The following is a 27,948-nucleotide window of genomic DNA, read 5'->3' as shown; positions in this document are numbered from 1 at the left end:
TGTGAATCATTCAGCAAACAACTCCACCCTCTGACGGCTGTTTAAAAGACAGACCCCATTCCATCTCTGCCAGACTGTTCTGTCACTCACAGTGATGTCAGGCCGAAAACTTTATGTGCTTACTCTTTATTGCTTTTTGCCTTTTTGAGATTTCGAATATTTTTGCCTCTTTCTCCAAGGTCCACTTCAGCTATTTTGACCACACTTGCATCACCTGCCACCAGAGATGTAAACGAAGTAGGAATACTTCACTTGTGTACTTAAGTATTAAAATCTGTACTTTATTGAAGCATTTTTTTTCCTACTTCCACTCTTACTTCTCTACATATTTTTGATGAGGTAAATACTTTTACTCCAATACATTTCCTATGAGCAACATCATTACTCGTTAAAATTATAAATAGTTTGACGGACCATTGCATTATCACTGCCAGAGCAGTACGGCTGATGGCAGTATGGTGATGAAGCTACCTCACAACATCATGTTGAGTTTGATCCCTACCTCTCGTTTTGCTGAACTATACGTTCAGGATGGAAGAAGAGACTCCACCTACTACCCCCTTGACTTCAAACAGTCATTGTAATTTATGATGTTTATGATGTTTATTGCATGTATGTTTCTCTCTCTCTCTCTCTCTCTCTCTCTCTCTCTCTCTCTCTCTCTCTTTCATCCTCTCTGTCCTGTCTACCTCTTCTTCCCCCCCTTCACCCAGCCGACTATCAGCAGGATGGTTCTCCCTTGCAAGCCGGGTCCTGCTCAAGGTTTCTTCCTGTTAAAAGGGAGTTTTTCCTTGCGACTGTCTGCTTGCTCGGGGATTCAGGCTCTGGGTCTCTGTAAAGCATCTAGAGACAATTTTGATTGTATAAGGTGCTATAGAAATAAAATTGATTGATTGATTGACATGTGGGGGGCCTTTAGGGGGAGCCGCCCTTTAGACACTTCACTGCTACAGGTAGTCTCTCTCTCTTTCTCTCTCTCTCTCTCACGTACAAGCCAACTGGTCAAGGCAGATGGCTGCCCACATTGTGCCAAGATCTGCTCCAAGGTTTCTGCTGTCTAAAAGGAAGTTTTTCCTCGCCACTGTCACCAAGTGCTTGCTCATGGGGATTTTGTTGGGTCTCTCTAAAAATCAAATAAGAGGTCTAGACCTGCTCTAATTGGAAAGTGTCATGAGACAACTGTTGTTGTGATTTGGCGCTATATAAATAAATTGAGCTGAATAGTCTCTGCAGTTCCAAATACTCAGCTTCTACTTTGTTTTTGTTGGCTGGCTTTATTTATTACGTTAGTATATGGTAATTCCGCAGATGTAGGTAGGAACAGTTTCAGAAAGTAATGATCCAGAAAGAACATTTATTGTCTTTTTCACCACTACTGTGTGCATGGCTCAAAGTCTTATATAGTTGAAATGGATCCAGAATTTGTGGCAAACCGACGCCATGGTAAAGAAGTCACAAATGCTAATTTCAAACATGCTGAAACTGGCCTTTAATTAGTGATATAACTAAAAGTCTTTAGGTTTTTCTTTTTCTGTTTTTGAGACATCTGTACTGCATTGAAGAACAATATCTCTGTTTTTTCCTGACATGCCTGGTGAGTGTAATATGGGCTTTTCCCTCAACCATGGATGCACATAGTGTTTAACTTCTTCAGTTCTGGTGATCTTGAGTAAGAAATGGTATGTGAATAGCACTATCCTGCATATGAATAATTCTGCATCACTAGACTCGACATGGTATTGCTGTTTTACTGACGTGTTGGCAGTTTCACAAAACAGAATCAGAATGATGTGTGACGACCAGTCAAAAGGAGTACTGTCCCTGTGCCTGCGTGGGTTTTCTCCGGGTACTCCGGCTTCCTCCCACATTCCCAAAAACATGCACATTAGGTTAACTGGCTACTCTACATTGCCCCTAGGTGTGAGTGTAGGCATGTGTGATTATCTGTCTCTGTGTGTCAGCCCTGCGCTTGACGGGCGACCAGTCCAGGGTGAACCCCGCCTCTGGCCCGTAGTCAGCTGGGATAGGCTCCAGCCCTCCCACGACCCTGACGAATAAAGCAGTATAGAAAATGGATGGATGGATGGCTCTTACTGACACTTGACACTGAAAAATTGTCCCTCTATGTAATGTCAAAACAGAACTCAAATGATACTACACAATAATAAACACAAATAAAATAGATAAAGATACAGACATGGTGAACATTTAAAAATGTGGAGCTTATAAAGAGTAATGCTTAATAATGTCTTATCTTATACATACGTGTGAGAGATGCCTTACCCTACCAAAACACACATACAAACACACACACACACACACACACACACACTTGCAGGGCATTTAAAATTGTCTTGCCTGCAGTCGGCAAATTAGTCACATCTGAAACAGTCTAATTAACCCAGAGGAGCTTAACCCACTTATCACAGCAAACAGAGAGCGAAAGACAGACAGACAGACAGACACACACACACACATGCACACAAAGAGTGAGATAGTGACAGAATTGTACTTGAATCTCCATTGATTGATTTTTCTCATCAGTTGTGTGTGTGTGTGTTTAGTTTCTTCAGTCTGATTGATTGGCTTGTACAAACCAACCCTTCATTGTCCAATACTTTATTATAACATACTCACACTTTCACACACACACACACACACACACACACACACACACAAGGCAATGAACGCTGTTTCTCCACATGAGCTATGGTGTAAAAAAATGTCATAAAGATGGACAAAAAGGAAATGCATTCATCCATGTGCTATGCATCCATATAAATTTGCAAGCCATTTGCATACCAAGTCACAGCTAATTGGCTAATTAGCTTGAGATCCCTGCTGCAGATGTCATATTTGGACCGCTACATTTTCATATTTGTCATAATTTAGATTTATTTCATATTCTTATCGCTTCGATGCTGATTCTTTGCAATGTTTTACAATCAATTTTTTTTTTTTTTTTTTGGATGTTCTGTACCTCCGACATACATTATACATTAACCCTGGAAATAAATACAGTTCTTCCATAGTTATTTCTGGAACTATTACTATTCTGCAACTCAGCACTAATTCCATCCTTACAACAGCAATCTTGTTATACATGCCACTCTGCTGCTCTCAGCCCTCTGACTTCTCCTCCTATTTTTTAATCACTGTTAAGCTGTCAGTAAAACTCAACATTTCCTTCACACACATTTCGCATTAAAGCCTTTCAGTGGCTCAGAGGTCAAAATTCCTCCATATCATGAGGGCAATATAAATCTAAAGATGTTGAATGTCACTGATAATAGTTTAATATGAAGAAACATGCACATGATTGGAGCAAATGAATAGCAAAAACAATACAGCTCGTATTAGGTGCAATCATTTAAGGCAAACATGCAAACAAAAGATCCTTTACTCATGTCCTCTGCTCATTTCCTGCCTTTTCACCATGTCTCCTGATTTCTCTAATGTTTGTCTAATGTATTTCACCTGTTTATTTGTATGTGTCCGTGTGCATTGCCGTTAGCAAAAACAGTACATGAGCTAATTATTCTTCCTCCACACTGCAGGACATCCAGCATCCAAACACCCTCTGTATCATCAGCACTCTCTCTCTCTCTCTCTCTCTCTCTCTCTCTCTTTCTCCCTTGCTCTCGCTCTCTCTCCTCCCTGTAGTAATCAATCATTAGTGCAGTTTCTCTCTCTCTCTCCCTCTCTCTGTCTCTCTCCTCCCTTTGGGCTGACAGGTGCTATTTGTTTTACTGCTTCCACAATACTGGACTTTGCTCTTCACTGACACAGGAAAACACATGCACACACGTGCACACACACACACACACACACACACACACACACACACACACAGTCTTTCTCCATTCTTTATCACTAAAGCCCTCTATGTGAATATATATAGTACAGTGCTATTAAAGACTTGTTGTCTGTAGTTAGTGATAAGTAAGAAAATACTTGAGTTGATTTCCATTAATTGATTAAATTAAATTACATAAATACATGTTAATTTTTTTTCAAAAAAATTCTCCCTTATTATCAGAAATATTTTAAACCAATTTTACAGTAACTTTGCTTCTTCTCATTACAGACACCACTCCAAGAAATTTGCATTGCCATTGATAGTTACACAGCTTTTATTTAGTGTCAGTTTGGCTTTCTTTGAAATACAATTACAAATAATATGTTTTCATTCAAGTAATACACGCACATGGCTAAAATATTATGTAAAAAATTATGTTGTATATTTTATGGACAGCATATTGTACATAAAATTATGAGGAGTATGTGTGTAATGAGTAAACAGTTTAACTGAAATTATGCTATATAAATGATTCATAGTTTCAGAAATAAGTCCTGCTCCCATTATATATACAAACACAGATACTGTGACATAAACAGATACCAACTGATACTTCCTCCCACAATCCCAAAAACATGCACATTAGGTTAATTGGCTACTCTAAATTGCCCCTAGGTGTGAGTGTGAGAGTGTGTGGTTGTCTGTCTTTGTGTGTCAGCCCTGCGTTTGACTGGTGACCAGTCCAGGGTGTACCCCGCCTAGTAAACTGGGATAGGCTCCAGCCCAGTACATGAGAACATAAATAGACCCTAAACATGTGCTACTGACATGCCAACTGAAAAGTTAGTCACCTTCTCTTGGGATACAAAGGCCCAGGGTTCAAGTCCTCAAATAGCCAAGTCCTTCTTTCTAACAGTGTAGCAATTCATTCCTGTAGTAGCATTCCGTAGGGTCATCCATCCATCCATTTTCTATACCGCTTATCCGTCAGGGTCGCGGGGGAGCTGGAGCCTATCCCAGCTGACTACGGGCGAGAGGCGGGGTTCACCCTGGACTGGTCGCCAATCAAAGACAAACAACCACACACTCTCACACTCTCACCTAGGGGCAATGTAGAGTAGAAACGCCTGTCTTGCCCAGCTCTGCCTTTTTGCGTTTTCCCCAAAATTTCCTTCAGCCCTGACTGTATCCCTGGACCCATCCTCTCTTAGCTCCTTGGATTTTGTACCCCTCTGCACCATCCATTCCACATGCTGATCACTTAGCACTCACCTGCTGCAGTGGCCTTCAGCCCCTCACAGACCAAGAAACAATCTACTCTGCCTGCATTCACTGTAAGGACTGATCACACAACTAAGACTCTTTTTGTATTTTTTTTTCCTTGTAAATATGAATACTTGTTTGATTATTCCACTTTCAAGCTGTGTTTGTGTGATCTGCTTTTGGGTTAGACATAACACTTTGTTGAAATAATCAAGTTTAAGTTTTAGCAATTATGTCAAAAACATCGTCATCATAAGCACTTAATGCCATTTTGATATGTCAGTCTGTTTCAATGACAAGAGCAAATCAATTTTCTTTTTTTATTAAAATAGCTACAAATGTAGCCATGTGAAGCACATCTTCAGTGAAGGTGATAAGCTAGTTGAACTTTGCTTTTTCCTCCAGCAGTCTTACAAAAACATCATATCAGTTTCTGACAAGAGCTGCAGTGAGTTAAACATGCAGGGTAAAATGATAGATTATTATTTCTTCATTGTTACTCAGAACCGTTTTCATGAATACCAGATACTGTGATGCTAGAGTGCACACGGAATAGTGACAGATTTCCTGGTCAACTGAGTGAGTCGACAAGCAGACCAAATAGATTTTACAGAGAGGTGGGGATTATATACTGCAGATTCTGCAAGAGAGTATGGCTGCAAAGAAATAGAGAAGAAACAAGTTAAAGGAGAGAAGGAAAAGATTAAGGAAACAGAAGAGAGAAGGCAGGAACAAAGCATAAAACACATTCATACAGAAATACATACAGCTATGCCACTGCACTGCATGAAGGTGTGTGTGTGTGTGTGTGTGTGTGTATGTGTGTGTGTGTGTGTGTGTGTGTGTAGTCTTGCCAACCTCAGCATTTTTCTCCACATTATTCTTGGTCATTTGATTTGAGAGTCTCTCAGAATGAACCTGCCGATGCAAGCACTTTTGCTGCAGCAGCACCACATGCACACACACACACACACACACACACACACTCATATACTGAGATCTTTAAGAGACAGTCGATATTCAGTTGCAGAAAAATGATCATTGTGTGTGCACACCCACACAGTTAAAGCGATGCACACGTGCTCTCTTCTCCTCTCTACTGTCTCACAGCTAATGAATGCAAATGACCCGAAAATTCTCATCTGTGAGTTCACATCACAGCTGCTTTGGCAGATATGTGAGTCAGACTACGGAAACCTATAACTGCGAGTACACGAAGTATAGGAATTGTTACAAATAACAGAAAAATTAGCTATACTAATCCATGTCATTACTCTATCTGACTATCAGCAGGATGGCTCTTCCTTGCAAGCCGGGTCCTGCTCAAGGTTTCTTCCTGTTAAAAGGGAGTTTTTCCTTGCCACTGTCTGCTTGCTCGGGGGTTCAGGCTCTGGGTCTCTGTAAAGCATCTAGAGACAATTTTGATTGTATAAAGCGCTATAGAAATAAGTTGAATTGAAATTGAATAATTCATAAGTCCACTTAGCTTTTTAGTTTTTGATTATGTCTGGCAGTCTTCATGAACACAAAGAACTGGCTCAATTCCGTAAATGAAGAACGTCCATGCTCAAAATAATAATCTCATGATTTTCCATTGGCATAATAGCATTCATGAGGATTTTTTTTTTTTTTTTTGGCTTAAAGGGACATACATACACACATAACAGTTTATTGGTAGCAGAAATGCAAATGTCAAAATTGTGAGGTCAAGAAAATAAATCATGAAATATGACTAAAATAATAAAAAAAAATCATGAAAATTTTCTCTAAAATATTAAAAGAAAATAACCAATTTCATTTGCTTTTTCCAAGTTCCTTTTTTTAACACACAAAAAAGCACTTTACAACACGAGCAAGCATTCACCCATTCACACACTCATACGTGCCACGTGTTTATCAGGACTGCTAACCATTCACATGAACACACACACACTAATGGTAGAGCAATTTAGGTACACTTTAACATGTTGATTGCAGGGGTCAAGGATGAAAACAACAACCTTCTAACTGGTGGACGGCTGCTCTACCACAGCTGAACCTAAGGTTTCACAGAGAAATCTAAGGTGGTTAAGAGAGCTCAACACACTGCAACTTAAAAAACACACCACAAATCGACTAGGCACAAGTAAATTAAGAAAACATCTTCATACAATACATAGTCTTCAGAATTCCAATTATAACAATCTGTCATGTTTGTCCGGTAATTTATGTTGTTTATTGCATGTATGTTTCTCTCTCTCTCTCTCTCTTTCATCCTCCCTGTCCTGTCTACCTCTTCTTCCCCCCCTTCACCCGGCCGACTATCAGCAGGATAGTTCTCCCTTGCAAGCCGGGTCCTGCTCAAGGTTTCTTCCTGTTAAAAGGGAGTTTTTCCTTGCCACTGTCTGTTTGCTCAGGGGTTCAGGCTCTGGGTCTTTCTAAAGCATCTAGAGACAATTTTGATTGTATAAGGTGCTATAGAAATAAATAAATTGAAACTGAATTGAATTGATGCCAGCTAGTTAGTTTCACAGTGAATTAAAGTTCTAGTTAGCCAACAAACACTACTTCCAACCAAGACATTCTGGAGAATGCTATGCTTCCAACCCTGTAGCAACTTTCCTACACAGAGTCCTGATTGCAACCCCACCGAATGCCCCCCTGGGACAAACTGGAAGTGAGACTGCGAGCTAGGTGTTTTCGTTCAACAGCAGTGCCTGACGCCACAAACATTCCACTGCATGAATGGGCAAAAATCCCCACAGAAACACCCCAAATCCTGTGGAAAGCATTCCCAGAAAAGCAGAAGCTGCCACAGCCACAAAAGGGGGACCAACTCCATGCCAATGTGCATGCATTTAGAATGCAAAGTCACCAAAGTCCCCATTGGCGGAATGGAATCGGAAACTATTGTCTATATAGTGTAGTCCATCCATCCTTCCATCCATTTTCTATACCGCTTATCCGTCATGGTCGCGGGGGAGCTGGAGCCTATCCCAGCTGACTACGGGCGAGAGGCGGGGTTCACCCTGGACTGGTCGCCAGTCAATCGCAGGGCAGACGACGAAGACAGACAACCACACACTCTCACACTCACACCTAGGGGCAATTTAGAGTAGCCAATTAACCTAATGTGCTTGTTTTTGGTATTGTGGGAGGAAGCCGGAGTACCCGGAGAAAACCCACGCAGGCACAGGGAGAACATGCAAACTCCACATAGAAGGGCCCAGACCGGGATTCGAACCTGGAACCCTCTTGCTATGAGGCGACAGTGCTAACCACTGCACCACCATGCCGCCCCTATATAGTGTAGCCCTGTTATGTAAATTTAATTGTTGGGGCTCTGTGTTTCTGGTATTTTTCCATTGTTTTCTTCCCTTCTCCTTTTTCCTTTGTGTTTGTGGGTGTGTGCCTGTGTGTGTGTCTCCTGCTGGTCCAATCAGGAGCTGAGCTGGGCGTTCCTGTCTCCCTCACTGGCAGTCCTCCGCGCACCTGGCAGTGATCATCTCCTGCCTTTATAAAGACCAGCTTCTCCACTCCATCTTCGCCAAATTCTACCAGCTATTCCTGTAGTATTGTGATCGGCTCACTCCTAGAGATTTTTTTTTTTTGGCCTTTTTTCATGTTTGCTTTTGGCTCTAACCTTTGCTGTTTCTTCCTTTGGCTCAGGTTCACCTGCTGCTGCCTGCCAGTCGCCCAGTTCAGCTTCGATTGCGTCCTGCTTTGAGTTTTCTCCCGTGAGTCCTGCCTGTCTGCTGTTTGGCATTTCTGCTGAGACCACATGCACTCACCTGCTGCCCTGCTCAACTCCGGATTGGATTTCCTTAGTTAGAACTGCTGTTGTTCAGCCACCTGAATTGTGTGAAGAGACTACTAAAGACTTCATTAAACTTTATTTTGAAACTTTTTTTCTGACTCATCATCTGCTTTTTGGGGTTCAAATTTTTGTATTCTTAACAATACTATTGTACAACACACATTTTGCTTGTGCATATGTATATATATATGGAGACATTTTTAGAATTCCAATCACTCAAAGAAATAAAAGTGTATATAATTTTACTAAATTCAGATTAAGGAAATTTATTTTCACAGCAAGCTTAGTTTTCTAAAATCTTGTGTACAGCCTTTGGCTAAATAATGCATTTTCACCACTGAGCATTTCAGTGGATCTCAAATATGATATGTGTCAGGGCAATACATCAAGCAGGTCTGTCAGAGTTAGTAGAATTATGTTTTTATGAATTATCTTTTACTTTTTTTATATGTGATGATATGTTTTGTGGCCTTAACACGACAGCATGTGTGAGGTCTCACATCATCCCTGTGATATCATGTGTCACCACCTTTGCAAAAAAATAAATGTGGTACAGAGGTTATGGAGTACCAGGATGTTTCTTTAGATGCAGGATACTTAATACAAATACCATCTGTCTTTTTTTTTCATTGTTCAGAAACATCAGAATCTCGATTTTGCAGAAAGCCACCAGAACCTTTTGTGTTAGTACTGTTGCACTCCATACTCCAGTTATGTAAAATGCATTTATAAACTTAAATTGTAAGCTTTTTTTTTTATATGTGAGCCATTATTTTTCCATATTAAAGGTTATGGTCTTTATAGTTTATGAAGACTTGTGGACTTGTGTTGATATGAACTAATCGTTGTTCATCTTACTGACATTTAATTTCAAAAGGATAAGTAAGATATTGTGCAATACAATAATGATGATTTACATGTGGCAAATTAATGGTATAATTGTTATAAATACCCATAGTCATGTGTAACTGTCATGTAAAATGACAGCTGTTGTAGTATAACGTATAAGCCCATATCCACTTTCACAAAAACTACGATTTATAAAACACATTAAGGTGAATGCGTAGCTTTTTGAGATTGACATGAGTATTTCTGTTTTTGTGTGTACAAACAGTTTGAGGCATACATCTACACTTTGAACTTTAAGCATCCAACCAAAGGACAAGGGAAAATCTGGTCAGTGTTTTAAAATTCAGAAATTTAAGTGTACATTCACAAGACTAACTTCACACACACACACACACACACACACACACACAATGTATATTCACATGGTTATATTCTCTGAAAATCACCTTGAAAATGAATTCATAGTCATGTCATAAAGATGATCTCAGCTTGGATTTCTAACACATACCAGAGACTAAAAGTCAGCATATCTCGACCTCTGCTGCTTTGATTTTGTCAACTCTTGCAGGTTTCATCAACTCACTGGAAGTTTAATACTGAAATAATGGAGCGTTAGTCAACAAACTCAGAAACTGTAACGACTAAAATTCATAATTTCATCCATTGCAAGTTACAAAGGTCCAGCACGCTGCTCAAGAAAAAATTATGAAGCTCTGAAGCTGAGCTGAAATTAATCTCAATTCATGATTATGAAATTGTATTATTTTCATAATAATATGAAAATAACTTACATACATTTCATGACAGCATTGTGGTCAGTGCCTTAAAGCGCGTTGTATTGAGTTTGCGAAAGATTAATTTGGTACTGCAGCATTAGGAAATGTAGGAAAAGATTCAGGATGTTGGCACACTGAACTACGTTCTGGAAATATCCCAGATAGACTGCTTTAGGGTTTATGGTTGAGAAGTGATGTGGCATTTGAACATCTTTCACAAACACACACAAACACACTCACTCTGCTGTCAACAGAACGACAACAGCGGTGTTGTTAGTCTATAATATTACAATTTAGAACCATGTTATAAATTGTATGGATGTGTAAAAGAGAATTTTCCTCTAAAAACCTAAGGATCTGCTTGCAGTCTCACTTCAAGGAATGCCTCTGTGTGTGTCTGGGAGAGCGAGAGAGAGAGAGAGAGAGAGAGAGAGGCAGGATGATCAGTGCATTAAAGGAAGGGCCAGAACCATATGTTAATTATGCAAATGATTGGCTTTAATCAGGCTCAGCCATGTAGCAAGTTAACAGGGAAGGAGAATGTGTAGATCCAGCACAATCCCAATTAATATTCATCTGGAACTGTGTGTGTGTGTGTGTGTGTGGGTGGATGGGTGGGTGTGTAGCTGTGGACTGAGTGAGGAGGAATTAATAGTTTGATGAAGGATGAAAGAGCTGGAGTGGCTTGGCTCTGCTCTCCATCTGTCTTCACCTCAGTTGCCTTTGAATACACACATACACAAACACACACAAAGACAGAGAGAGGGAGAGAGAGAGAGAGGGAGAGGGCATCTGTGTTGAGTGAGAGGTGAATATTCCATATTTTAGCCAGACAAATGGGGTAAGTTGATTTTGAGCACATTTAAAGTCACAGGCTGACCTACACAAAGAGAGCTGGCAACACTGTTTGTACTAGCTGTGCCATACACAAAGACAGAAAGACAGGAACCACATATATACAGATACACAGATAGAAGAGGGATAAATATAAAGTTGTATATTTGCACTACAAGTGGAAGTGTGCTGTACTGTTCTGCTAGCTATTTGGAAGTACCTTTAGTTTTGTCCTTAATTGTGTCAGGATGCCCTTCCAGACTGCATACAGCCTCATCGACTTTTACCATTAAGGTAGGGCAGCCTATGTCACAAATCATCAATACATTGACACAAAAATACATGTTCATGTTTTGATATCCAGTATTTTCAGAGTATGTTGTCCATCCATCCATTTTCTATACTGCTTATCCGTCAAGGTTGCGGTGGGGGGGGGGGGGGCTGGTCGCCAGTCAATTGCAGGGCCGACACACAAAGACAGACAACCACACACTCTCACACTCACACCTAGGGGCAATGTAGAGTAGCCAATTAACCTAATGTGCATGTTTTTGGTATTGTGGGAGGAAGCCGGAGTACCCGGAGAAAACCCACGCAGGCACAGGGAGAACATGCAAACTCCACATAGAAGGGCCCACGAACCTGGAATTCGAACCTGTCGCCTCTTGCTATGAGGCGACAGTGCTAACCACTGCACCACCGTGCTGCGTCAGAGTATGTTATACTCTTCTGATATATAGGTAGTGGACCTGTTTATATATTTATCTGTAATACTGCAAATTAAATTTGCAAAATATGTCCTTATTGTAATGTAATAATCTACAAAATATAAATGTAAAAAGGCCCTAAAAGACGCTAATGTAAAATGTAGAAAAAATAAAGAAGTGTGAAAAGACATTCATGAAAAATTAAAAAAAAATAACTAAATAAATACTTCATTGTATTAGAGATAAATTCAATAATAAAAAAATATTCTGGTAATGATTTGAAAATTCTCATGAGTTTACTGGGTAGTTAAGGAATTTCCTTGAAAGAAACACTAAAAGGAAAAACCTGTCAGAGATCCATTTCAATATGTGAATATTATAAACATAACAGATACTATATCATATATGTTGATACAAAAATGTAACAGGCACATAAGTATTCACACCCTTTGCCATCACGCTCAAAATTGAGCTCAGGTGCATCCTGTTTCCATTGATCATCCTTCAGAGGTTTCTACAACTTGAGTTGAGTCCACCTGTGGTAAATTCAGTTGACTGGGCATGATTTGGAAAGGCACACACCTGTCCATATAAACCCTCACAGTTGACAGTGCATGTCAGAGCACAAACCAAGCCATGAAGTCAAAGGAATTGTCTGTAGACAGAATTGTGTTGAGGCACAGATCTGGGGAAGGGTACAGAAAAGATTTCTGCAGCATTAAAGGTCCCAAAGAGCACAGTGGCCTCCATAATCCATAAGTGGAAGAAGTTTGGAACGACCAGGACTCCTCCTAAAGCTGGCTGCCCCACTAAACTGAGTGATTAGGGTAGAAGGGTCTTAGTCAGGGAGGTGACCAAGAACTCAATGGTCACTCTGAGAGAGCTCCAGTGTTGCTGTGTGGAGAGGGGAGAACCTTCAAGAAGGACAACCATTTCTGTGGGGATGTTTTGTGGCAGCAGGAACTGGGAGACTAGTAAGGGTCAAGAGAAAGATGACTGCAGCCATATAGAGAGACATCCTTGCTGACAACCTGCTCCAGAGTACACTGGACCTCAGACTGGGGCGGAGGTTTATCTTCCAACAGGACAACGACCCTGAAGACCCTGACCCAACAATCATCCAGCCAACATCACAAAGGAGTGGCTTCAGGACAACTCTGAATGTCCTTGAGTGGCCCAGCCAGAGCCCAGACTTGAACCCTACTGAGCATCTCTGGAGAGATCTGAAAATGGCTTTGCACTGACGCTCCCCATCCAACCTGATGGAGCTTGAGAGGTTCTGCATTGAAGAGTGGGAGAAACTGCCCAAAAATAAGTGTGCCAAGCTTATAGGATCATCCTCAAAAAGACTTGAGGCTGTAATTGCTGCCAAAGGGGCTTCAACAAAGTATTGATCACAGGGTGTGATTATGTACGTGTTATATTTTTGTTTTTGTATTTTTTATAAATTTGCAAAAAAATGTTTTACTTTGTCATTATGGGGTATTTTGTGTAGAATTTTGAGGGGGAAAATGAATTTAATCCATTTTGGAAAGAGACTGTAGCCTAACAAAATGTGCAAAAAGTGAAACGGTGTGAATACTTTCCAGATGCACTGTAATATGCAGAATAATTCAGTTTGCTGCTCCTCTGCAGCTTCACAGCCAATAGAGAGACCAGTGGTGCTCGAGTGAGCTGCACAGTGAATGAAGAGAGTGGGCAGTGCATGAACACTGCAGTGAATCTGTGAAATAACATAAAAATAACTTTTTTTCCCCTTAAACTTTCATTGTGGTCACATCCTAAAACACAAATAAACACATGCAAACCACACCTAAAACCCTCTGCATCTAGTGTGAACACAGCTGAATTGCAGGCTTCATCTTGCCTATCTCTTCTTTCCTGTCTCTGTGGAGCTCACAGGCCCACACCCCTTTATGACATGCAGAGAACATAGAAGAGGGACCGAGGAGACAGAGAGACAGCTGTAAACTGTTTACTACGCAAGGGGCCAGGGTCTCTGCAGATACAGACATAGCCGCACACTTCTAGAGGCTTATAAGCAGCAACGTTGATCGATGTGCTTTGACATAGAATTAGAAAGTAGACCGAGTAGACTGATCTGTCCATCAAGTGGAGGAAGAAAGAGAGAGAGAGAGAGAGAGAGAGAGCAAAACTTCAATTCAAAGAATCAAAGAAAGCTGCAGGACTGCCTCACAGCCGTTATTCAAAGACTGGAACGACATCAAATTTGCATGTTGTCATGTCAGCAGATTTGGAAGATATTGGTAATATCCTGCTGTATGTGTGTGTGTGTGTGTGTGTGTATAAATGGGTATAAATATATTTACTAAGCTTGGAATCATTAGCTTCCACATTTCTCATGTTGTTTTTTGGTTGTTTGGTTTGGTTTTTGGTTGTGGTTGTTTTTTTTTTGTTTGTTTGTTTTTTTTTAAATCTGTTTATTGCGTCCTGTTCTTATCAAGCCCCTCCTTTCAGGTCTTGCTGTGCTGCTGTTTCGTTTGAGTACAGTGGCCTCTGGCTTCACAGCCATAAACTGTCAGTAACTAGCCAGTAACCGGGTGCTTTGATCCTGGTGTGGGTGTGTTTTCCATCTTCTCATTCGTTTTTATCTGGAGAGACACTGGGCAGGGCACACAGACACACAGACCTTATACTGATATCATAAAATAAATGGATCTAAAATAAACTTATCTATGGAGATCGACATCTCCAAGTCTTCACCCTGATATTTAATGGCTCATTTTGTCTCCATAAGTAAGGCGAGAGTAAGGCGTGTCCTCACGATGTGACTGTGTAAACAGATTTTTTTTCCCCACAACTAGCGTCCACACATGCTAATGAAGGAACATGTGACTCATTGCAATGTGGCTCAATGATGTGTCTTTATTAGTATTGGAGCTCTATGGCACAGATGGAGGCTTTGATACTCAACAGCCATAATCTCTGCTTTGTTCCGTTCCACACCAGTAGGAGGATCATTGTCATACTGTCCATGTCTGGCAGACTTCACTGCCATCAGCACCATCACAGTTACCAAAAACACCTAAAGATTATCATCAGTATCATCTTAACATAACAATCATCATCAGCTAACAAATTAATGTTATTACTGTCATCAGCTTCACAAAAATATTGTCAGCAAAAGCATCAGAAGTATTAGCAGCAGCAGACTGTTATTTAAATATCAAAATGTAATAAACCTGAGTGTGTGTGTGTGTGTGTGTGACAGAGAGACGGGTGGGGGGGGGATACCGCTGTACTCTATGGTTAACCCAGGTGAGGCCACAGATGGAATGTTAAACAGTTTTCAGATCGATTTCAGTGAACGCAGCTCAACTGCGCCATTTGCTCAACCGTGAGAGATGTCAATACACCCATGAGGGTCATCCGTCTCTGTGATTTCCACCACTATGTGTGTGTGTCTGTCTGCCTGTGTGTATCAGCTCGCTCACAATTCTTACTGTATGGATATCACTCTCTTTCTCTCTCTCTTGGATGGAGCTGCACACACACACACACAAACACACAGAAATACCAAATCCTTAAGCTATACTACAGCTCCTCTGAATCTAGGAACATTCACAGTTATTGCTTTAAGTGCACTTCAGTGACTGAATATTAGGTATCAAGTGTCACCAGAGTTACACACAAACACACAATTTGTGTATATGTAAGGTGTTTCTTGTGTGCTTGCTCAAGGGGGAATGTTGGGCTCTCTGTATTACAATTTAATTAAAGAGTTTGGTCCAGACCTGCTCTAATTGGAAAGTGTCATGAGATAACTTTTGTTGTGAATTGGCGCTATATAAATAAACTGAATTGAAATGAATTGTCTGTGTGTGTGTGTGTGTGTGTGTAAGAGCGATAAGTGAAACTGTACCTTGATCAACGGTGAAACCTAGGAATTCAACTGAAAGGAGAGCTTTAAAGTCCTTTAAATAATATCGAGAAGTAATGTGATGCTGCATTGATTTTTACTTTTCTCTCTTCACAGGGAGGTCAAAGGTCAGAGCGAGTTTCAAAACATCACCCTGAAGCTGAGAGGATTCAACATTTTGCCTCACTCTACAGAAGACTATGGGGATATAATTCAGTGCAATAATCTGATACTGTACAATCAGATAGGATGTGAACAATATTCAGTTTGCATGTCACGAATTATTGACATATCACAAAGAAATTATCTGACATATTATGTCTGTAACTGAAGACAAAATAGACTGAAATGAACAGGAAATAGATGATGTAAAATCTATATGAACAGCACATTAGTGCAGGAAAGAAATGTTGGCGAGTATAATTATCAACACTGTTAACTGCAGCGTCAGTTTGTCTAAATACAAGATGGAAAATTAAAGCTTCAGTTTGGGTAAATACAACACTGATATCTGTAGCTTCACACACACACACACACAAAATACTGACCCACCAATAACTAATTGTGCTATATTCACTGTTTTAGAAAATATATTCAGGGCTGACAAATGATAGTAGTAACATAATGAGAGAGAGAGAGAAACAAAAGACAGGCTTTTCTAATTTCACCCACTGCTCACTAAGTGCAAACTCAAGCCTTCCTCCACGTTTCCTTGTTGTTTCCATGAATTCACTAAAAGGTACATTTTGCAGCTTTGTCTTCATCTGTACAAGAGTCATCATACTATTCACTTCAGTGATGAATTTACTTTTCCACGTTTCCTGACCAATATTAAGCTTCTGTGTAAAGTGAAGTTGAGCAGCAGCAACAAACAAGCAAAATTCAATAAATTAAAAAAAAATATTAAGTTAGTTTAATTGGCTGCTCTATATTGCTCCTAGGTGTGAGTGTGTGTGTGTGTGTGTGTGTGTAGTTGTCTGTGTTTGTGTGTCAGCCCTGCAATGGACTGGCAACCATTCCAGGGCGTACCCCGCCTCTCGCCCGTGGTCAGCTGGGATAGGCTCGACCCTGACGGATAAGCAGTATAGAAAATGAATGGATGGATGGAAGAAGATACAATTCAATTCAATTCAGTTTATTTATATAGCACCAATTCACAACAAAAGTTATCTCATGACACTTTCCAATTAGAGCAGGTCTAGACCAAACTCTTTAATTAAATTGTAATAAGCAGGTCTAGACCTCTTATTTGGTTTTTAGAGAGACCCAACAAAATCCCCATGAGCAAGCACTTGGTGACAGTGGCGAGGAAAAACTGCCTTTTAGAAGGCAGAAACCTCGGAGCAGACCCCGGCTCAAGATGGGCGGCCATCTGCCTTGACCGGTTGGGTTGAGAGAGAGGGAGAGAGAGAGAGAGAGAGAGAGAGGGGGTGGGGTGTGAGAGAAGGAGCACACAAGCAGAGATGCATAGCAGCAGTAATAATACTAAAATATTGGAACTGTAATGATAATGGAGTATGCACTGACCACATTTGGTATGCACATACTTTCTGTCTATGCTCACCTCAATCTGGAAATATTGTAAGCTTCAAGCTCCTTATGAAGAAAGCTGAATGCTAACTGAGAAGTCCTTTCAAAGCTCAGCTGCAGTGCTTAGCGCATAGGCTGACTTGCACCATACTGCTTCATGTATGAGCACAATGCTACAGCCTACACATACCATACCAGAGACGCTTACAAAACGACTGAACGAACAAACCAGTCGAATGGCACTGTGTGTGCGTGTGTGTGTGTGTGTGTGTGTGTGTGTTCACATGTGTGTATTTCTTCAGCCTGCAAGGCACACTGTGACCCAGATAGCGTAACGGATTTCACGCATTCGGGATCCCTCTAAATTAAAGACACTCACTTCTCTTTCTTCTTCTTCCTCTCTGTCATGGGAAGAGCAGGGCAAGGGATGTGTGAGTGGAGGACTGAAATGGTGTCATGGATGGAGGAAAGAACACATCTCCTCCTCCTCCTCTCCTCCCCCATCTTCTCTTCTTACTAAATCATCAAAAGGAGTTAAAATGCCAACAGACATAATGAGGTTGTGGAGTCTACATCTCCCCTGCCCCCCTTTTCTTCATTTCTGTCTTTCTCCACTCCTCCGCTCTCTCCTTCCAACTCTCTTCTTCCTCTTTAAGTAGCAGGTAGTGCAGAAGGTTGAAGTATAAATCTGGTGAAATTCTACATTTTATGCTGTTTTAAGCAAATCCCATGTGACCACTTCAATAACTAATAAAACTAACAAAGGATGCATTCTTGTAATAAGTATTGTGTGTATACCATGTGTGTATATGCGTATCCCATGAGGCACCATTGTTGACCTATAACTACTCGTGCTCAAACGTTAGTATAACTTCATAATTATAAAACTGGAGGACTCGCGAGAGCCAGTTAAAAAAAGAATATTCAAAGTCAGTTCCTTAATACCACTTACACTGTCCTACAGCATCATTCACTCCCTTGAGCACGCTATGGATGAATCCATCGCCTAAAATAGTCTCTAACAAATGCACGCAATGCATGCGAAGAGGGGAGACTGAGATATTGCCCTGCTACAGGCAAAATGTGTTATTTACTTAGGAGCCAGGTTTTGCACCACTAAATATTGCTTGTTAGGATTTGTACTGATTTTTTATAAAAATAAACAAATAAAAAAGAGAGCACTTTTTGCCCAATACTTAACAAAACCATCAAATCACCAACTTATTTTATTTATTTATATTTTTGTTTTTATTGAGTGCTTCTATTTTATTTATTTTAACTTTTTTTTTTTTTTAATAACTGCTACACTTGATTTGATTTATCACTGCAAATTGTATACTGTGAGAGGGGCTTCATTGAGCTTTTGGTCATTGATAATTGAGACAACTGAAAACACTTCCGCGTCAGCATAAATGACCACTGCAGCAAATGAAAAGGTGCAGGTCAGTTTACAGGAGCTGTATATTCAGCATCACAACAACACAAAAGAGCACCAAGGTACAATCTAAGAAATCGAACACTGATGTTGTTTGCTTTACATTACATTGTTTTATGGTGAAATTGCTATTACTATTTGATTTTTCACAGTAAACATAAACAGGTTTCACTGCATTTAAGTAAAACTATGAGATGTCAAGGATACAAAATACTTCAGATTCAAACCAACATAACCGACTCACTTTCTTTGCAATAGTTCTGCAGTGTTTCTGGTTAGTTGCAGTTGCTTTGTGTGGAAGAAGGACAGGAAAAATTTGGGTGTGGTGGAGTGATTAATGTGAAAATTGCTCCCCCACTCCATTAGCCGGCTGATGTGCCCTTGAGCAAGGCACTTAACCCACCAATTTGCTCCTCAGGCACTTGATGCAGCCAACTGCAACCCTGTGTGTGTTTCACTGCATGTAATTTGCTGGGTGTTGCATGTGTGTTCAGCTAAGGATGGGATAAATGCAGAAGATGAATTCAGTGTGTGAATGTAAAAATATATATACTGCCAATAAAGTGATTTTTCTTCTTCTTCTTCTTCTTACTTTCATCCTCTCTGTCCTGTCTACCTCTTCTTTCCCCCCTTCACCCAGCCGACTATCAGCAGGATAGTTCTCCCTTGCAAGCCGGGTCCTGCTCAAGGTTTCTTCCTGTTAAAAGGGAGTTTTTCCTTGCCACTGTCTGCTTGCTCGGGGGTTCAGGCTCTGGGTCTCTGTAAAGCATCTAGAGACAATTTTGATTGTATAAGGTGATATAGAAATAAATTGAATTGAAATTGAAACTTGAGTTGTTATTGAGTTATTTGATCTAAGGATTTAAATAGAGCAACTAGCATTCACTCATCAAGTACAATCAGTACAAACCTAGAACATTAACAAAGCTGATACTGTTTGTGTTAAGCAAATTGAATTTAATCATGTCAAGTTAATTCAACCAGTTGCCAGGAAATTCAAGACTACAATGTAAAGTTAATCCAACAGAACTCTGTGATATAGCATTTATTTACATTTATTACAGTTAAGTTAGATTTACTTATAACATATTGTTACAATTAATTTTATATTATTCTTTTTCCATTTTAATTTTGTGTTTCCCGTGGCCTAATGACTGAAGCAGACAACCAAAGACTCATTGAGTACAGTCAAGTTTTGCTTACAACAGCATCAAGATTTCCTTGCTTTCAAAGGTCATATGGTGACAGAGATTACAGTATCAGTCTTTAAAGGTTACTGCTAAAACCTACCAAAAAACTACAAGCAAGACTATATGATTCCATCTTTACCCTGTCCCTGACCAGACACCAGGACACCAGTGACTGTGATGTTTCACCGTGATGTGCATGTTTTTGCTGCATCAAAATTTTCATAAAGTGCTGAAATTAATGCAAATTGGGAAACACCTTGTAAAATCTGAAACACTTTGGTCAGCAGGAATATGACTTGGCCAACTTCACTTCATCAGTGGCTGTGCCTGTTGGCTGGATGGAGACCTGTCTTTACACACTGCCATATACACAGCCAAAATTCAAACTTTATATATGATGATAGGAATACATTTTAATTCCTAACTTTATAATGCACAATATGGAAAGTGAACTGCGATATATAAATGATCAACATGTTAATTTCCTAAAAGTCTGTCACGCACACAAACAAACACTTCTTAACATTATTCTTTTTACTGTTTTCACAGTTGCTAACCTCTCTGTTTCTGTATGCTGCTTTTTCTTCTGATTTACATATTAGAGGACATCAGAGCAGGGCGATGTGGAGGCATCTTATTTTATAAAAGCAGGTAGCTCAATTTTTGGCAGTCAACTAAACATAATACAGTTGAACACACACACACACACACACACATATGTACACACAATAATACAATAATGAATTCCAGTGTAATTATGGGATAATTCAGTTCAGTTCAATTTATTTCTATAGCACCTTATACAGTCAAAATTGTCTCTAGATGCTTTACAGAGACCCAGAGCCTGAACCTCCGAGCAAGCAGACAGTGGCAAGGAAAAACTCCCTTTTAACAGGAAGAAACCTTGAGCAGGACCCGGCTTGCAAGGGAGAGCCATCCTGCTGATAGTTGACTGGGTAAAAAGGGGGGGGCGGGAGAGGTAGACAGGACAGAGAGGATGAAAGAGAGAGAGAGAGAGAGAAACTTCCTCTGAAATGAAAATGAAAATAACCTGATCAACTAGACTCTCTTTACTCATTGAACCATGGACTGACAACTGAAACAGCATCAACTAATTTTACGTTTTTACATTTGTGTAAGAAGTGACAGGAAGCACAAGAAATTGTGACACTCTATGGTTGTTTTGGTACAATTAAGTGAATATGTTAAAAGTCTTGTCTCTGTTTCCTTTGAAGTAATTCTTAATGTGTTTTCGTATTCTGTTGGGGTCGACCTTAAGAATCACAGGATGTTATGTCACGTAACTAATAATCGGGAAGTAAGAAAGCATGACACAGAGAGCTGTTGTTTATTGTGTCTGAGCTAAGATGTCTAAGCGACATCTGTATGTATCTTATGCCCTTGGTAGCCCCTTGGGTATGTATTGATTTGTTTTATCGTTATCTATGCTCACAGATCATTATTCATTCGACAGCGTTGTGTTCTGTGAAGTTAGATGCTACAAATCTAAAAGGTCGCTATTCCTATGCTATAGGAAATTCATATGGTCACAAGAACGGTTACAAATAAATAAATAATTGATTACAATATGGAAATACATTACATTTGAAGTAAAATATATAATAAATACATCCAATGTGTAACAGTAAATAAAACAAAGGGATTTAATTCATAGTCAAGTTATTTAATTTAGTCACGTCATATATTGCACATATACCCATTACAGTACAATGGTGTCTCTCTATTTAAATCATAAACTTCATTCTTTTGACAAATTCTCATCTTTGAATGCTGAGAAATAGTTGTTAAATTAGTATTTCCTACCTTGCCACTTCCAGTTTATTACCTCCATAAGGTTAAAAAAGAAGAATGTGTGGAACTGCTGTCGACAGCTTCCATTCACTTTGACTGCACTGTCATGGCTTCATCGCTGGTGACTTGAACATTCATACTGCCAATTCCAATTACTCAGACACAAAACTCTTTTAAATGTGGAAACATTTGAATCTTTACAGCGCTATTACATGGCCCACACAGATTATCACTACAGGCCTCATATAACCATTCTGGATAGTGCAAATTCAGATATACGACATGTGTACCCAGATACGTTTATGAATACAGAAAGCATATATTAACCACCACGTCATCATGTGAGGAGCAGTTTCATCTCTGGAGTCAATTAGATCCTGCTGAAAGGCTAAACATAACTAGCAAAAGACTAAGCTGCTGGTAGATTGTGAAATCTATAAAAATACACTTAACTCCAAAAAAAGTAATGAATATTTAAAGACAGAATCACATCATACAAATGATAAACAACAATAAATATATTGCTTGCTTTATCTTCTCCTTAATTGATGAACTGGTAAATCCCATTTCATCACAAATCCATGTTTTATCATGCATGCCCTGGTTTTACTTTGAATGTTAGGCTAGAAAGTGGTCATGCCTTCCTGTTATACAACATCCCGATGCATTGAAAATGTTTTTATGCACACAATCTGATTCCGACACACAGGAGAAGCCTGTCTCCTACGCTGTTTATGAGGGTGGTAGGATGTGAAAACTTGCATGAAAATGTAGTGTGTATGTGCTCATTTTTAATGTGTATGTGTAGTTCTTAGTATGTATGTGGATAGTTTCAATACATGTGTGCACATACATATGTGCACATTTCAGTGCTCTCGTCCTGATGAGCATCCTCTATATAACAAATTGAGTGACACAGATGCTGTGTGGTAGAGGCAGAAAGTTAAGGCGCATATAGAAATGTGATGTAAAAACAATCTAAAATAATGAACACAAACCTTTTCTGTCTGGGGTTCCTTCATGCGAACAGAAAAGAAGAAATTATTTCATATTGTAGACTGTTAAAGTTTAAATTGGTTCAAAAATTTCTGCAGAACCAGAACAGAATCACATATGTATTACCTGGAACAAGGTAGCCTGGAAGCGGAGCCATCTATTACTTGAAAGTTGAAACCCGGGACGTGAAGAACTGAGAAATGTTGTACCCAAACCTGGCCCAGACTTTACAGACTGATGATATAATATTTTATATATTATATATAAATATTTTTGTCGAAAAGGGCTTTCAGTATTGTTGTGGTGTTGTGGTGCTGATGCTGGCAACTATGAGTTCCAATCATTCCCAGCCGCACAAGCAGTTTTCAGGCATACACACCACATTCTAAAAAACAGAACAGGAAAAATAACAACTTCAACAGTCCAAATTAGAAAGAGATAAATTCTACACTTATTCACCCTGTTTCAGTAAAAAGAAAGCATAATGGCAATGGCTAAGAAAATTGGAAATCAGGCAGCAGGGACTTCATGATCTGGAGTTTTAATGTCATGTAATTGAGCCCCAGAGAATCACACCAGGTGGATTTTTTAATGAAAATCATGAGTGTTGTTTGGACGGGTCCTTTGGAAACTGTAATCCTGAGACTACGTCCCTCGACCGTCTGGAGAAACACAGAGAGCTTCTAGCCTTCCCTTCCTTGAGAAGTATCATCTTTGCTACTGACAAATAAAGATACAACGTCTGGACAAAACCTGGAAACAAAACCTAGTGTACATTTTGAGATGTTGCATCTATAACAAATATTAGCTACATTAGCATGATGTTGGTATGATTTTCTTGAGAATAAATGGATCCTCTCCATCCTCTCCCTCCACACCTCCTTCATCACACTAAGATCTGTCCTCAGTACTCATTAGAATCACTTCCATACATCTTGAATTTAGAAGTTTAAATCAAGAAGTGGGCTCGGTTGTTTTTCTTTCCAGGAAGTAAAGACTAGATCAGGTGGGATGGAATAAAATTATGATTCAAACAAATATAAAGAAAATTTCTTTTGTTTTATTCAAAATTTTTAATTGAAGTTTGCAGGACAAAACTATCTTTGACCAGATGCAATGTATCCTCACCGGATAACAGAAGAACTGAAAGACAACTATTTCTCACGACATGAGACTCCAATTGCAGCCACTTGAGCGTATCAGAGACAAGTAGTCTCAAGAGTTCAGATTAAAGACATAAAACCATTCATTATTATTTATGCTGCTGCTCATAGCAACAGTCATGTGTTGTCATATATAAGAGCATCTTGCCTAATTTACTAGAATCACAACAACTCTGAGGGAAAAAAATTGAAAAGGTTAATGAAAAGTAAAACCCTTCTGAAAGATCAAAACAAAACAGTGGACCCAATCATCATGTGGCCAGCCAGAGTCAAAAAGCCAGAGTCAGAGACAACAGAACAAACGCCTAAATCAGCTAAGAACAAATTGGTCTTGCTTAAAGTTTTTGAAAGCTTCCTCAAATGTAACTCTCTAGACCACTGTTAGTATGAAAACCACAATAACCAATTTCCCTAATGATGCGTTATTTGCTAGAATTACATAAATTTCAATTTTGCAATTTATTTCAATTTATTTCTATAGCACCTTATACAATCAAAATTGTCTCTAGATGCTTTACAGAGACCCAGAGCCTGAACCCCTGAGCAAGCAGACAGCAAGGAAAAACTCCCTTTTAACAGGAAGAAACCTTGAGCAGGACCCGGCTTGCAAGGGAGAACCATCCTGCTGATAGTCGGCCGGGTGAAGGGGGGGAAGAAGAGGTAGACAGGACAGAGAGGATGAAAGAGAGAAACATAAATGTATCTAAATGCAGGAAATACTGTTCATGCTTGTTTTTGTGGTAGTGTTTGGATGCAGAGAGCCTGACTTCAATAGTATTTTTGTAAATTGTCACACATTTATCATTACTACCTCCTCACACAGTCAGCACATCAGCAGTTGATATGGACTACACTGCTTGGAAATTTTGACTGCTGCTTCATGAACTGTTCTCTCACTTTTGTGAGTTTTTTCAATCTTTTTACCATATGTTTACATACTTTATAAAAAAAACTGTTGCTCTACATTATGCAATCTTTAGCATTTTATTACTTCCACATTTAAGAAAATGTAAAAATCAAAATACATAAACCATTAACTGGAACATGTAACAGTGAACACCTCATTTCTTTCCTGGATGACTTCTTTACTTCCTTACTTCAAGTACTGCACAGAGACCCGCCATCTTCAGAATTTCTCTGATGACTCTGCAGTGGTTGTAGAATTTTCCCTCGGCGATAAATAAAGGAATTCTGATTTTCATTCTGATTTTCTTTCAAATACTTGTGCCAAGTGAGAAAAGGGGCCAAGAGAGCACCAAAGGAGATAAGGTGTGATGCAGCTGACAAGACAAGTTATCACAGTCTACATAAACAGCACTTCTGTATTCCATATCTGTAGCTGTCGTACGCATCTATGTTGCTCCCATTTCTTAGCGTTTTAGCTGCATTAGTGGATTAACTGTATTGCTGAGCTGCATGATCATAAATAGAACAGTTTTGTTTGTCAGTACAGTGCCTATAAAAAGTATTCACTCTCTTGGATGTATACCTTTTTTATTGCTTTTATAAAGGAAATCATGGTTAATATAATTTGGCTTTTTTTGACAAAAAAAAAGAAAAAAAAACAAAAAACAATGTGAAAACATATAATGTAAAATAAGTGATTGCATAAATATTCACCCCCTTCAGTATTAAGTTAGTATTTAGTAGTTCACTGCAATTTTACTTCATTCCTCTTTGCAAAACTGGTCAAACTCTGTAAGGTTGCATGGGGATCAGGTGTGAACAGCCCTTTATAAGTCCAGCCCCAAATTCTCTATTGGATTGAGGTCAGGGCTTTGACTTGGCCACTCCAGAGCATTCACCGTGTTGTCTTTAAACCATTTCTGTGTAGCTTTCACTGTATGCTTTAGGTCATTGTCATGCTGGAAAATAAATCCTCTCCCAAACTCCACAGTTCTCTTGCAAACTGAATCAGATTATCCTCCAGGATTTCCCTATATTTTGTTGCATTAAGAAGAATCGCTTTATTGGCAGTATATATTTTTTTACATTCACACACTGAATTTGTCTTCTGCATTTGACACATGCAACACCCAGCAAATTACGTGCAGTGAAACACACAGGAGCAGTGGGCAGCATCAAGCACCCGGGGAGCAAAAATTGGGGGGGTTAAGTACCTTGCTCAAAGGCACATCAGCCTGCTAATGGAGAGGGGCAGAACTTTTGCATCAATCACTCCACCACAGCCAAATTTTTCCTGCCTGTCCAGTGGGGGAATTGAACCAGCAACCCCCCAATCACAAGCCGCTTCTCCAACCTCTAGGCCAGCGTTTCCCAACCTTTTTTGAGCCGCGGCACACCTCTAACTTTAGAAAGATTGCGCGGCAGCATGTCGGGCAAAAATGTTAGGATCAGTTGGTCGCTCTGCCCGCAACTGCACAGCATCCACCCAGAGCGCCGATTGGGTGAAGCCGGATGCCCCCGCACCCCCGCACAACCGACAACTGCCACGGCACACCGGTTAGGAATTGCTGCTCTAGGCCACATCTGCCCCCAAATCAGGGAAGAGCGTGAACGCAGTTCCCCACTGCCAGAAATAATGCAGTCCCACATTTGGGGAATTCGCAGGGGTCTGCACCACCGGAGTGCAATGGCTGAGCCTCGCCCTGGATGAACCACCTTCTTGATCATTGTATTTCCCCTACCAGGTAAGTATTTTACCCTCTACCTTTACAAGCCTTCAAGAGCTTGCGGCTAAGAAGCACCCCCACAGCATGATGCTGCAAGCACCACGCTTTATGGTGACGATGGTGTGTTTGTGGTGACGTGCAGTCTGATGGCCAAAAAGCTCCATTTTGGTCATCAAACCAAAGAACTTTTCTCCATTTGACCTTGGAGTCTAACACATGCCTTTGGGTGAACTCTGTCCTATAAAGCTCCTCCTCCAATCCCCTTATCAAGCTAGCAGGACGCACAGTACACAGCCATGACAGGATCAGAGACTCCGGTAAGAGCAAAGGAGGAGGGTTGCGTGTGTGTGTGTCAGCTGGTGTACTAACACTAAGACTGTAGACAGTTACTGCTCCCCTGGAGTATGTCACTATTAAATATAGGTCCATATATCTTCCATGGAAGTTTACTGTGTTCATGATAACTGTGGTGTGTATTCCTCCTGATGCTAATGCTAACAGCAGCCAACAGAACATGTATCCATATCAGGCAGGGGACTTTAATTATGCTGAATTGACAGCAGTGCTCCCTGAATTCTATCACCACATCAAGTATGCTACTAGAGGTGCAAATACACTAGACAAGGTTTACTCCAACGTCAAAAAGGGCTACAGGGCTAAACCACTACCACACCAAGTCTCCAAATGCTGGCATACACTCCTGTCAGAAAAAGTGCTATTACATCTAGGATTGTTAAAACATCTGCCTGCCTCTCATCAGCTGCAGAACCTCTTTGAAAGTACAAACTAGGATGTTGTTGAACATATTTTTATGCCTGCTTTGAGGTAGGGTCTCCAGGGGCAGCCATATTACATCCACTAGTCCACAGCAGCTGCTTCCTAATTGTGGAGGAGCAAGAGGTGAGGCACACACTGAAGGCAGTAAACCCAAAGAAAGCTGCGGGATCCAGTGGGAACAGGCTCTGAAGGACTGTGTGGACTAGCTGCTGCGGGTCTTTACCAAGATCTTCAACCAGTCCCTATCACGGTCAACCATCCCACCCTGCCTGAAGTCCTCAATCATAGCTCCACTTCCAAAAAAGCCCACTGTTAGCAGCCTGAATGTCAATAACTGCATCCTCGTGCAACGATTGTCTTGTGCATGTGGATTTATGTGTTTGAGTTTTCATTAGTTTTGATTTTTATTGCTTATTTATTCTTGCATTGTGGTTTCAGGTATTAAGATACAGAACTCTTTATTGTTTTTAATTAATATTTCTTGTTTTATTATATCTATTGTTGTGTC

At 40.0% G+C, this 27,948-nt stretch overlaps 1 protein-coding gene and 1 non-coding gene across 8 annotated transcripts in view; both read right to left on the bottom strand.

Moving 5' to 3' along the window:
• Window positions 1-27,948, bottom strand: part of rbfox1 (RNA binding fox-1 homolog 1) — a 129,457-nt gene that overhangs the window by 85,438 nt on the left and 16,071 nt on the right. The window lies entirely within an intron of this gene.
• On the bottom strand, window positions 26,533-26,689 carry LOC124074049. Its single transcript, XR_006845768.1, has one exon. It is a non-coding gene; the product is annotated as a U1 spliceosomal RNA (small nuclear RNA).

Source organism: Scatophagus argus, chromosome 16 (assembly GCF_020382885.2).
Source record: "Scatophagus argus isolate fScaArg1 chromosome 16, fScaArg1.pri, whole genome shotgun sequence".
NCBI lineage: Eukaryota > Metazoa > Chordata > Actinopteri > Scatophagidae > Scatophagus > Scatophagus argus.
This window is presented reverse-complemented; position numbering and strand designations above follow the sequence as displayed.